Genomic DNA, 12858 nt, shown 5'->3' with positions numbered 1-12858 from the left:
GTCATACCTACTGCTGTCTGATTTCTGAAATGAATGCTACTCTTTATAATGCAAATCAAGTGATAACATTCCCTTCGTATAAGAAATTAAAAACGGTTGAACTATACTAAAATCGCCTAACTTAATAACTGCCGGACTCGGTCACCCCAAATACAATACGCAACATAGACTGTGTTCAATTATTGCAATCAACATGCAAAGCGAAGAAAACATTACATCAATTCAAAAACTCTTTTATGTAAAGGCGTTCAATAGAATGATGTCAGGGTAATAAATGATCTAGTGATATTGAAATTTAGAACTTTCCGTTAATCCGCTCATAATTAATATTGTAAATATGTCAACGTTTTTGTCGAAGACTTAGTCTATTCTGTTGAATACATTGTAATATCTTACTTAACAGTAAGATTTCGGGTTGCACATTTCTTTATTATACTTTACATTATCAACTTTAACTTTATACCCTTCACAATTATACCGTCTTGCCTTGCCAAAGGAAATCTAAGGATGCCCTATTAAATATATACCGATGGGTCAATGTCAAACATGTCATCACAACGGGCGTTATGCCTTTACTATTGCATAAATTGATTTTTAATAAAATTTGCTTGCAAATAAGATTAATATGTTTTTATAATCTCCATATTTAAATTCTATATCTTTCATATGGGATCTCCATTTCCCCCGTCATTACCATACACTTAGTAGGAAATGCACCCTATATAAATGCGGGCTGACTCTATTATATCCATCAGATTACAAAATCTTAACTATACCTAAACCATTGTACTGTAGCGAACTATCTATACTCTGGTAAAGATTTAAAATGAATCATTTAATGACTCTAACGATATAAACTGATAAATAAAGAATTAAGTTCCATAAAGGTTTTACATTGCATAAGAAACCAATCTAAAACCGTAAATAATTGACATATGAATTTGCTTAAGGCAGATCAGATAACGTTAATAGAAATGTGTTCTGATTTGATTTGGAGAAAGCATATCGCGCGTGCAAAACCTGTAAGTGTGTATGGTTATCAGTATTTCAATTTGAAAAGATAGGAAAAAATGCCATCTTTCATAAATGATATTGTACGTACACAGCTGACTTAAGCTTTAGCGGTGTTTTGTTTCTAATTTGAAGGTATCCATTGTCATCAGGATTTTACATGTACCATTAAAAAAATTGTATTTCTGTTGTGTTGGATAGGAATTTTATTTTTAAAGGTATGCAGTCGATGTCCAGGCAATATTAGCTACAAGATGCATTGCGTTGTTTGAAGTTATAAATATTATAATACGTATGAAATACCGTCCGATAAACTTCCTAATGGATTATGAGTATCCAAATCCACAGTCGATGATATCAAAAGCGGATATTTTAGACATAGATATACTGCCTAGGTGATCATATGAAAATGTGCCCGCCTTCAGTTTTGGAGGTGTTCATTCGGTCGATTCCGGGCCAAAGCATACCAAATAAATTTAGAAAATGAAAGTCACTTCTTCTCCGCCATTCACACAGACAGCGTGACAACTGGTTGGCTAGGAGTAAGAATATTATGTCGGAGACGAGATTAATGCCTTCATGTGGTTAGCCATGAAAACAAAGACCCGGCTCAGTGTGTCGGACTAGTACAAAGCAGAGTCTGTTAGATTTGTCAATCATTCTCACCCTGATCAAGAAATACACGAAATGTTTGTCGTGAGGTTAGGTGCAATGACGAAATTATAAACGTCAAAGAAAATCATCAGAAACTTTCAATTCGTGAAGGAAATACTCAATCATTAAATCAATTTTTAAGATGAATTTAACATTATCGATACAATATAAAACTTCAGTGGATTGTAGGAGTTCATTTTTGTCAATATCTTATCACTCAGTAACATATCAATAACAAAGACCATATACATAAATAATCATGCGTAAATTGTCCCTTGAAGTAAATTGTTATCAACATTACATATATATTTACAGAGAAAGCACTTGAAATCAAACTATTTACGAACAAAAGGTAATACAAAACTGATAAAGTCTAGGCGGTAGTCAAAAGGAATACCCAAAAGAATCATCTGTTTAAAAAAAGGTATCTAGGTAATAGCCGAAATGTTGGACACCACCGCATTTGTACAGGCATTTAAAAAATGAAAAGTGGGTGAAACAGTGTTTTAAGCGCGTAAAACCTACCGCTCTTATTACGGTTTACCAGTTCCGGTACATGTCAACACAACTGGGTAGCATAAAACTGCTGTCAGTCTAAATCGGTAAAATCAGGAGTCAAAGCAGCGCTTAAGATATGAACAAAATTAAGTGGAAATAATTTAAAAAAAAAAACAAAAAAAAAACAAAAAACAAAACAAAACAAAACAAATACAATAGGAACAATAATTCCAGCTTCCAAACGACTTGAAGTTGGTGGAGATGACGAGGATAAAATACTAATATACAAGTAATATACATAAAGATATGCTCATATCTTGCAGTGATAATAATAGATATTAAAAGAAAGTACTGATGTCTTTGATTTAAAGAAAAGCAGCAAGCAATGCAGAAAAATATTTGGATAGCATCGTAGTATGTTGATATGAGTGGTAAGATTTACAATGACTCCAAACATCATGAACATGTAATTTAACCGCAGAATTTTTGCGTCAGTTTTAATTTCGCGAGATTCGCAAATTATATTCTTCAAAGGAAATTATTATGCAATATGGGGAACAATTACAAATTTAAAGCGGCGCGAAGATAGACTGAGTACAGAAATCGGAAAAAAAAAAAAAAACAAAACAAAAAAAACAAAAAAAAACGCGGTTTACATTATACAGTACTGACAAAATCTCCATCTCAAGTATCCAAATATAAAAATTCTAGATCAGCTGTCTCATTAGGTAGATAACTTCGTAAGGGAAATAAAAAAAAATGCGAAATGCTTTTGTCCTTCGCGACAAATCCTCTATTACAGCTACAGATACACAACATCGAACAAAACATATACTTTCTTTCCTTATATGTGTTTTTAAAAGAGAAATGTTGTGCATAATAATCGAAATGTTGGCATAATACGAATAAAAGTAGCTAGACGTATTCAGAAATCGGGCTACATTCAATCGAAAAGATAGGGAAAGAAATTTCTCACTACAAATGTACAGCACCATGCAAAAATATTAAGTATAAGATAAATCACAACGGTGACAAAGCACTTTTGTGTTATTAAAAGAACGTATGCATTCAAAGATAAAGATAAAAATACTGTATCATTACATCATAATTGTAATGACTTCATATTCATGAAAGTGTGCGTTTGAAGCGTTCAATTGCAAAAAAGATATCAATGGGGGAATTTTGGAGGTTAAATGAAAAAAAGGGGGTAGCTATGTATCAAGCAGGACAAATATTAAGTCGCAAGTAGGTTGTTGATACCACAGGGTAGAATCATTGATAAATACTTTTATCGCCGTTGTTCAGTGAATAAAAAGTTGCGTCCCCTCAATATGTCTGATCGTAGAATGCATAACCTTTAAAGTACTTTGAAAAGCAACTGGAAATATGTACTTTGAGGCAAAAGTTATACAACTAATAAGAATACAACTTCTAACTGTATATGCACAATTGAATTCGGGATTTAAAAGAAACGTTTGACGGTAATATTTCTGTGGCAAAAAGAAAAAAATATGGATTTGAACAGAAAAAAGTGGCAGTGGACTGTATGTGCAAAATGGAGCACAATGATGACAATAACGCCGTTTGTTAAAAAAAATAAACCAAGCGAAAATGTTTCGAAGAAGACAAAGCTAGGTGGCGGCAACCAAATGAACATTTAAAGGTATACAAAGGGGATATGTCTGTTGATTCGGTGTAGATACTTTTGTGCACTATTTACTTTTGTAACTAAACATGCCAATTTTCTTGATATAAACATCATTCATTTAGTAGGGGTAGATATTAATAAAAAAATTTTCATGAAAACAAATTGATCACTGTATCACAATATATTTGTTTTAACTTCCCCGGGCCTGACATTTTATGAGTGAAAAACAGGAGGGTAACCTTTCTAGTAAACCTTGAACATGCCCTAGTTTTTTTCAGGTTTTTTTATTTATTGTAGTTTTAATCTGAATGTAATTTTTGTATATTCGTTTTGTATTTCTAGACATTATTTTTTTATTACCGTTCGAGTCTGTTCACATTAGATCAGTAGCCGATAAAAATATGCAAATATTTAAATGTCAATAATTGCTTCCACCCTTCCACTCATTTATCGTTTACCACAGAAACTCAATATAATAAGATTAAAAATGGTCACGAACGATAATCCTATATTTAAACTACAAAATTACTCAAATTGGTGACGGTAAATCAATAATCCAAGTGTCACCAATAGACCTTAAAGGCCTTATTGATGATACCATTTGTTTTGCCCTTAGTTGTATAAATTTAACAATAAAAACACTATACATATTTTGCTTTATGCGTGTGTATGGTAGCTTTTTACAGTTCGAAATGTCTCACGGAATGTCTAGAACTGTCTTGTTTGATCCATACACCAGTACAAAACGTAATAGCGACAGATGACTTTTATCCTACACTGAATAATCAAAAAAGCAAGTGACATGGTATTTATGACTTAAAAATACAAACGTTTTTAAACAATAAAAACCAATTTAACTTAGAATTTGGCCTTTTGTGTATTATTGTCAAGACCGTCAAAATAGTTTAGCATTTCTCCTATACAGAATTGTAGTATTTACGTATTTTAAAGCTAGACTATATTTTCATGTCATTGTGTGATCTAGATTGATAAACGGAACTTTGGGTCTGGGAAAACTTCTTTAAAGAGTTTATCTACATTTGTTGCCTAAACTTAATATTGGATTGACATATCAATAAAATACTGAATATACGTGTACGAATGAAAGAACTGTATGAACAAGAAAAAAAATAGCTAGACATTAACCTTTTTTATAATTTCTAAACAAAAATTTTTATTACAAATGATAAACAAAATGTTCTAAATATAGATGTGAAATACGCGAGGGAAAAAAATAAAGAGTAAACAAGGTTTTTATAGGAGTTCGGACTACCCATGTTTCGTTTTGAACAGATTTAAATTTATGTTGTTTTGTTTGTAATTCAGATTTTGATATTTATCCGGTTAGTAATTATTTTAACTCTGTTATGTTTTTGATAAGTTTTCTTTGATACGTGCAATATTTGAGTGTGTTATCTAACTGTGACACCATTGAGGATACACAGCCCGCCGCAGTTTATACAACTATTCAGGCCATGAAATTGACATTTTAATAATCTAGCACTGTAAGACAATAGAGGCTATATGTAAGCATACCATTATTTAAAAATTAAAACTATTGACCGAACAAGAATATTATACATATGCATTATACATGTACATGTAATAATAGTTTTCTTTTTTTGTCATGCATATTTGATTTACAATTAATTCATCCCAGATTACTGTTCTTTGTCTTTCAATTAACCAGCATCGATGATATATAGATGATGGCATCTCCATAGAAATGATTAGATACTAGTGTTAAATGTGTGACACATGCTGCTATTGAAATAGGTTAGAGCAAATTTTTATCCGTTTCAGTATTATCTTTCTCATGTGTGCAAGGAACACACACTATTTTGAAGACGATTTAAAGATACGGATTTGTCCAACAAGATGTAAGTACAACTCTTTGTAATAAGATAGTTAAAAACTGTATGCTAAAGTACATTGAATTAATACTAGCCTGCGTAACCTTGTTTTATCAGCATAGCTGGTCAATTGGTCATTTTACAATTTCTCATTCACAAAACAACATCACGCTGTGAAGACAAATACTCAAATGACTTCTGATTTTGTTTTCATTTTGTTTTGTAATGCCCACAAAATTTGTACTGCTCCAGAAAATTTACGTGTTTCTCCGTTTCTGGCTTTGTATAACTGCATGTCTGATTTAACATGTCAAAATGTATATCAAACAATAAGGCGTTGACCCCATACGGAGTAAATTTTTAACTTTTGATTTTTTTCTTATGATAGTCAATTAATTAATATGTTTATATTGTCGAACTTTGTGTAAATAGGTGTATTTTGAGCGTCACAAAGAAAGTCCTAGATATTTACCACGTCACTAGTCTTGTCAATGTTTACATTCAACTTTATGTTAATTCCTGTCCAAACTTGGTACTCTTAAGGTAAGTGTGAAAAGGAACAACTATCTTCTGAATGAATATAAACGTTTGTTGTCAAAAGTTTACTATCATATTGAAGTGTGTATTTTCAAACAGTTTTGCATTATATATGTTTAAACTGTTTACATCATTTTCCGTTGTCATGATAGTTCTATGAATATTGTGATTATGTTTATGAGTACTTAGGCTCATATGTTGTATTGAATCTGACCAGGACACTTATTTTGAAACTTTGCAAGTTATTTTTAGAATTTATAACATTTCTGCATGTCCTGCATGTATGGAACGCCAAATTGACAGAAACTTTGAAACATTTACACAACACATATTGTAATAATTGGGTTCATAATACTGAATATGTTCTGATAGTTTTTAATATTATGATTTGTTGCATATTCATGTTTGTGAGATTGTGTTTTTTGTTTTGTTCATTGTAGGAAAATACCCTCTCTAATAAAGTTCACAGTTTTGATTAAATAATGCTTGCCATTTTTAATTTATTTCTTTATAATAAATAAATATGATCTCTCTTTGTTACAGGGATTAAGGATTAAACTCATACCTAATGATTAATTTTTTTTCAAGGTAAGTTTTATATAGTGATGAGAATCTGATTGGACCATGACAAGTGATCATGGCATTTGTTAGTCTTTTCATGTGTCTATTCATTCATTACTCATCGTATATTTAACTTTATCATGTTATCCTTATTAAAAATCAAGCAATATAAATTTCATATGCAATTTTATTATTTTATCCTCATGTAAAACACTCAATACACTTCTACATATAATTTATCATGTAATCTCTATATTGTAAATAATTAAGTAAATGATGATCGAACATACAATGCAACTTATTGTTTGCAGTCCTACCTCAACACTTAATACTCCCGTAGTGGTATTTATTCAATGTTGATCCTTAAAAATTCGAAAGATCTTTTGGAGACAATCAGTTCAAGACTATTATCTGAATATAATAGCATTAAACATATGATTTTTCAAAACTGTATACTTCTATTTCCCATACTCAGTTAAAATCTCGACTTAAATACATTATACATCATTGCTTTTCCAGAAAAAGATGGTACACCTATATACAAATATATAGTTCTTCGTAGATGACGTATTATCTTTAAACTATCCTAATTTCGGGGATTTGATACATCGCATCTACCCAAAAGAACTTGAGATAAAGGATACTACAGACACTGTGAAGTCAGCCTCATATCTAGACCTACACTTAGAAATCGATGGTAAAGGAAAACTATTGACCAAACTTTACGACAAACGTAATTACTTTTCATTCAGAATTGTCAACTTTCATACATTATACCAGAGCTTGCCGAAACTTTGACTTTTTGAATCGCGCTAGAACTCTAACAAATAGGCTTCGGGAACACGGTTATATTGCTACAAGATTGAAGTCATCACTACAGAAGTTTTATGGTCGTCATCATGAACTCGTCGATCGTTATGGTGTATCCATCTGCCCATGAAAACTGATTTATTCAACGGGTCATAGTTTTCCTTTCCTCGTTTGTGTACCCCGGACTTGACTTTTTATAAGCAACTTGGCTGGGAATTTTTCAGACCTCTCGATACGTTTATATATCTTCCCTGTATCAATTTGATCCGATGGAGCAGAGTACCGAATAGAGTCGTCACATTCTGAGACGTTGTATATATTGATATATATATAAAAATATATATAAAGATAAATTTGTAGCCTCTCTTTGGATGTATCACATATCACAGAATTGCATACTTTTTACAAAGACTGTCTCTTATAAATTTGTCTTTTATATAAGATTTAATGTTTGATCATAAAAAAAACTCCATCATAATTTATCTTTGATCATATAAATTCACATTTCACAATGACTTTAAAAGTGAACGGCAATAAACGGTAATCCTATTTAAACATCACTACTTACGAACTTTTCCCTGAATAGTCTGATTTACAAGGGACAATCAGAAGTATTTCAGAATGAAATGTAAACAGGTTTAGATAAATAGGAAAACTTAAAAAGTGGCAGATTTCTATATGTAATATGTATACATTTTATAGCTCAAAGATGCATTTTTCAATAAAAAATTATATTAAAATGCGTAATAAATAGGACATTGACAGTGTGTTTGAAGTATTTGTAAAGCAAGAAATAATTTATAATTTATAAACCTCCATTAAAATGGGAAGGCGTTAAATATGAATTATAAATCTGGGCATGTCACTTCATTTATACGGAGTACTAATAATTACTTACAATGTTTCAAGATTGCCAAGGCCTTTAAATGAATCTGTATCTATATGAGATATTTGGTAACTGTTCAAATCCCTTGAAAAAGACACAAACGAAATAATGAACAACGTAATTTTTTCTTACATTATCATTTCACATAGCTATCAGTTTTTTTTTGAATACTTGTATTGTCTGTACATGTAATATGTTTTAGTTGTTTCTACTTTGTAGAAAATAAAATTAAAATTTCATCGTAAGAAGTGGGGGTAAAGTTAAATTAAGACTTTAGTAAATAGGCCTATTAAATGCACTCTAAGGAAAACTCTTTAACTGTAAAATAATGCGATGAATGGTCTATTTGGTAGATATAAAGTGTAATTTTAATCATTAGTTAAGAATGAAAGAAATAATCTTTCTATACATTTTCTATTTCTAAACCCGATTTCTAAAATTGTATTTGTCTAAATTTCTTGAATATCACGTGAATTGCGTAATAATCATGAGAAATAATATTCCCATTGTAGTGTATAGAAACAAAACAAAACAAACAAACAAACAAAAAGGAAATTATGTACGTAGTGTCGCTTTTGCGCTTAATACAAGTTTGTCTTATTTTCTGATTTGAACTTGATTTTAACACAAAACACTTATAAAATATATTGAAACGTAATCATGAATTGTACATCCAAATAACATGTTAAATTCTACAATGTACAAATATTACTTAAATCTTTGAACAGAAGACCACTTTCTATGTTACATTATACATAAACAGGTCAAATACAGCTTGAATAACAAATGAAGGTTACCTATGCTGTTTACCTCATCAAACAAAATTGGACGTAAATTAGGTTTATGCTTGTATACTGTAAATAGATATTTACATGAGAATGAGATTTTCCAAACGTTTTGTTTGAATCAGTATTGTAAATCGTCATCGAAACGATCTTATCCGATATCTAAGCATTACTGCTTGCTTTTTGTTAATCGATAAGTGATTTGTAAAGACAAAACAAAATTTAAAAACACCCACTGAAACCCATAGTTAAAAATGGAAATTTTACCCCAAAGAAAACAGATGTACGGACAAGGTGTATTGGTAACTTATAACGTTGCAAATCGTTTTAATGAGTTTGAAATAACAATATCAAGATTTGTTACATGTACACGTTTGACGTAGACATGCTCATCAAATGATGGGTCATCAAATGATGATAAGACGCCTTTATGTCACTCTTCGACCAAAGGAATACCTGATCGCCATATCAACATAATTTTCGGAAAGCTGTAAATTGATACCGCGATATTTCATCTATTTAGTACTGTTTTACCCCAGTTATTGGTTAAAGTGTTCTTTCGTTAATTTTCTTGACTAGTATAACATACTACTTATTTGATGACTGAGATCTTAAAATTTAAAAAAATTGGTTAATTGATAAATTGAAATTATGTACATCACATATGTCGTGTCTTTGATCGAACCGGTTAAGATATGAAGCAGACCTACCAGTTTCTCTACGAAAAGATGCAATGTAAAAAAGAATCAAGATGTAAAGTGCTCAACAATATTACTTCATCAAAAAAGCTTTAACTGACGTTAAAAGACCTGGGAAAGTTATGTTTTTCATTCTGTACAGCATCTGATATGAACTCTACCTAAGTAGAGTGAACAGATCGACAAACAAAGGGACGGATGTTTTATGATTAAAGAAAACATACATACATTTCCTTTTTCTTGTTGAGCATATATCTTCAGGAATACTGGAAAAAACCATCTTTTTGCATTCTAGCGCATTTACTTTTGTTTTACAGTTGCATTTATCAGATATGCCGGATGCGACAGTGGGTATATATGATCCAAAGGTAATTAATATTATATATGGTACGTTGATGGTCACATACATCTTTGTTTCCTAGTGACAGATTATTCTGATCTGAACAGAAATGCAACTGTTTCTAGAAAAGCTGAGGACGCTTACCCTACCGGTGCACCTGGTCCATGCTCCCAGTTTTTAGTGGAGTCCGAGTTGCTCATTTACTTTTGTTACTTTGTATGTATGATTTTAGTTACTTTATGTTCTTTGTTGTGTATGTCTGTTTTCCATGTCTGGTCATTGCCCCTGGAATACATTCTTTTGATTACCGCTATAACCTTGGTTCCCTTGATTACACCTTAATTACAACAGTAACGAGTTTGTTTTCAATTATCTCAGAAAATGACTTTTTTTATGTTGGTCATTATGACTTCATACACCATTGCATTATGGTAATAATTTGACACTCTGTTTACTTTTCAAGCGTTTTCAAAATGTTTTCACTGGGTATCAATCTGCTGCTAGAAGTTTATAACCATTACGCTAAATTACTGAACGTAACTTTGGTAATTCTTCACCTAAATTTCAGATTTTGAGGACCTAAAATGAACGTATTTGATGTGTTTGTATTGTAATTAAGAACCATTTTGTGTAAGAATCAGGCAATGGTGGCGAATCGGTTTTATCATATTGGTCTTTTTTGTCTCAAAAATATTCAAGACATCTTGTTAACAACCGAAAGCTATTTAAATTTATCCTTAAGGGTCTGTGACGTAATGTTTGTGTACTGGCTATAAAGAAACAACGTGTAGGAAAATTTTCCTGCCATATTTCCACACTGCATTTCTACTTAAATTGCCCTACCAATTTCTTAAAAATACTAAAAATATTTGCTGATTTTTACTGTAGGTTTTAAGGGAAATATACCTGGATAATGCAATAAATCTATGTTCGTTTATCCATGTGTCTCACAATATATACATTTTGCCTGATTCTTAAACAGAGAAGTAACTAAATGATTAGTTTTATAACAGTGACGAAACGTTGTACAATATAATTGCCTACGATTTAAATGTGTTCAAGCCTTTGTCAATTTACAAAAATCAAAACAATGACAAAAACGTGAGTTGAAAAGACTAAGCAACGAAGCAGTTAGCAAAACTTTAAACAACGTATCGTTTTTTGTTTGTTGGGGTTTAACGTCCGAGCAGCAATATTTCAGCTATATTCAGACGATGAACATGAAATTAATGATAAAATGAACATGAAATGATGATGAAATGAAAAACGGATGGGACACACGGACAATGGAGTCGACAAATTTTGATTGCCACTAGAAATGGGGAGAGATGGGTAGGGTCGGGCAATTTAGCCTCCTGTGGCGGAGCCCTATGGTTCCTACTCCATAGATAAATTCAGACAACGTATCTTTTTAAATCCAATTTTAAACAATCAAGATATTAAAACTGTTCACTTAAAACTATATATATAAAAAATATATAAACAAATCTGGTACATGGTAAATTTTCGGTCCTTTGGAACATTATACATGGGAGAATATTCAAGGGATTGAACATTTGTGCCGAAATTAAACAAAATGTTCGAAGAAATGAAAAAGCACTTAAAAGTATGGTACAGGAAATGGTGATGAAAAATAGGAAAAGTGTATTTTTATTTCGAATGGGAATGAAGGAAGAATCAATTTTAAAAAAAGTATTCATCTATTAACATTAAAAACAACTGAGTGCTTAAATCTTCCAGAATGTTACAAATATATGTATAATTTAAGTTGCAATTCAATATAGTTATTAGAAAAGTGCAATAAAGAATCTATGTCGGAGTGAATTTTTCTATGGGGTTGGTGGCAGTGGAGAACAAGGAATGGGTAATGTTATATGTCGTATGCTGGAAGTTTAACACATTCAAGGGATGTACCGCTGCCAAAGTATAAGTGAAATGTGAAATTTAGGACTGTTTAATCAGTTTTGGTATGTTTCATTTCTTTTGTTTTTAAGTACCAGATATATTGAAATAAAATAACAACTGAGCTTAGTACTTATGGACATTCAAATACACCTTTATTTCTTAAAACAACTTTCTCGACATGATGAAAATAATGACACACGAACCTTAATGTATTTAATCAGTCCGGGTGTGTATTATTTAAAACACTTTTAACCTCCGACATGCGAAAACAAAAAAAAAAGAGATAAGAAAAGTAGCTTTTCTAATGATAAAACTATGACATGAAAAAATCCATTTCAGTTTATCATCATAACAGTCAAGAAATGAAGATCTTTCGAATAGCCAGCTTTGAGGTGATCATTTAAAGGTACAACATTCGATGAATCTAACATTAAAAACTTTTGTGAAAATGAAAAATGCTTCCCGTATTGATTTTTTTATCAAAGGACTTGTTTTATTACTTCTTGCCTGAAAATCTTGACGAACAAAAAGATTAATATATTATCATTAAACAATCATCAAACAATATTCTTAGTTTTGTATAGCTGAAGACTGGAGTTTTCCATTTGTGTCTGACTTTCTGATATCGCTTATAATGTGTTCAACCTGAAACGTCATTATTTAACACTAATC

At 31.2% G+C, this 12858-nt stretch overlaps 1 long non-coding RNA gene across 1 annotated transcript; it reads left to right on the top strand.

Annotated features, from left to right (window-relative positions):
* Nucleotides 1–6744: 6744 nt before the first annotated feature.
* LOC148613646 (uncharacterized) lies at nt 6745–12599 on the top strand. Its single transcript, XR_015923344.1, has 3 exons — nt 6745–6789; nt 10259–10309; nt 12526–12599. It is a non-coding gene; the product is annotated as an uncharacterized LOC148613646 (long non-coding RNA).
* Nucleotides 12600–12858: the final 259 nt, after the last annotated feature.

The sequence above is a fragment of the Perna viridis genome, chromosome 6 (assembly GCF_037379345.1).
Source record: "Perna viridis isolate PV_CMFRI_1.1 ecotype Kerala chromosome 6, ASM3737934v1, whole genome shotgun sequence".
NCBI lineage: Eukaryota > Metazoa > Mollusca > Bivalvia > Mytilida > Mytilidae > Perna > Perna viridis.
The sequence above is the reverse complement of the archived record's forward strand: the minus strand, read 5'-3'. Positions and strand labels throughout refer to the sequence as shown.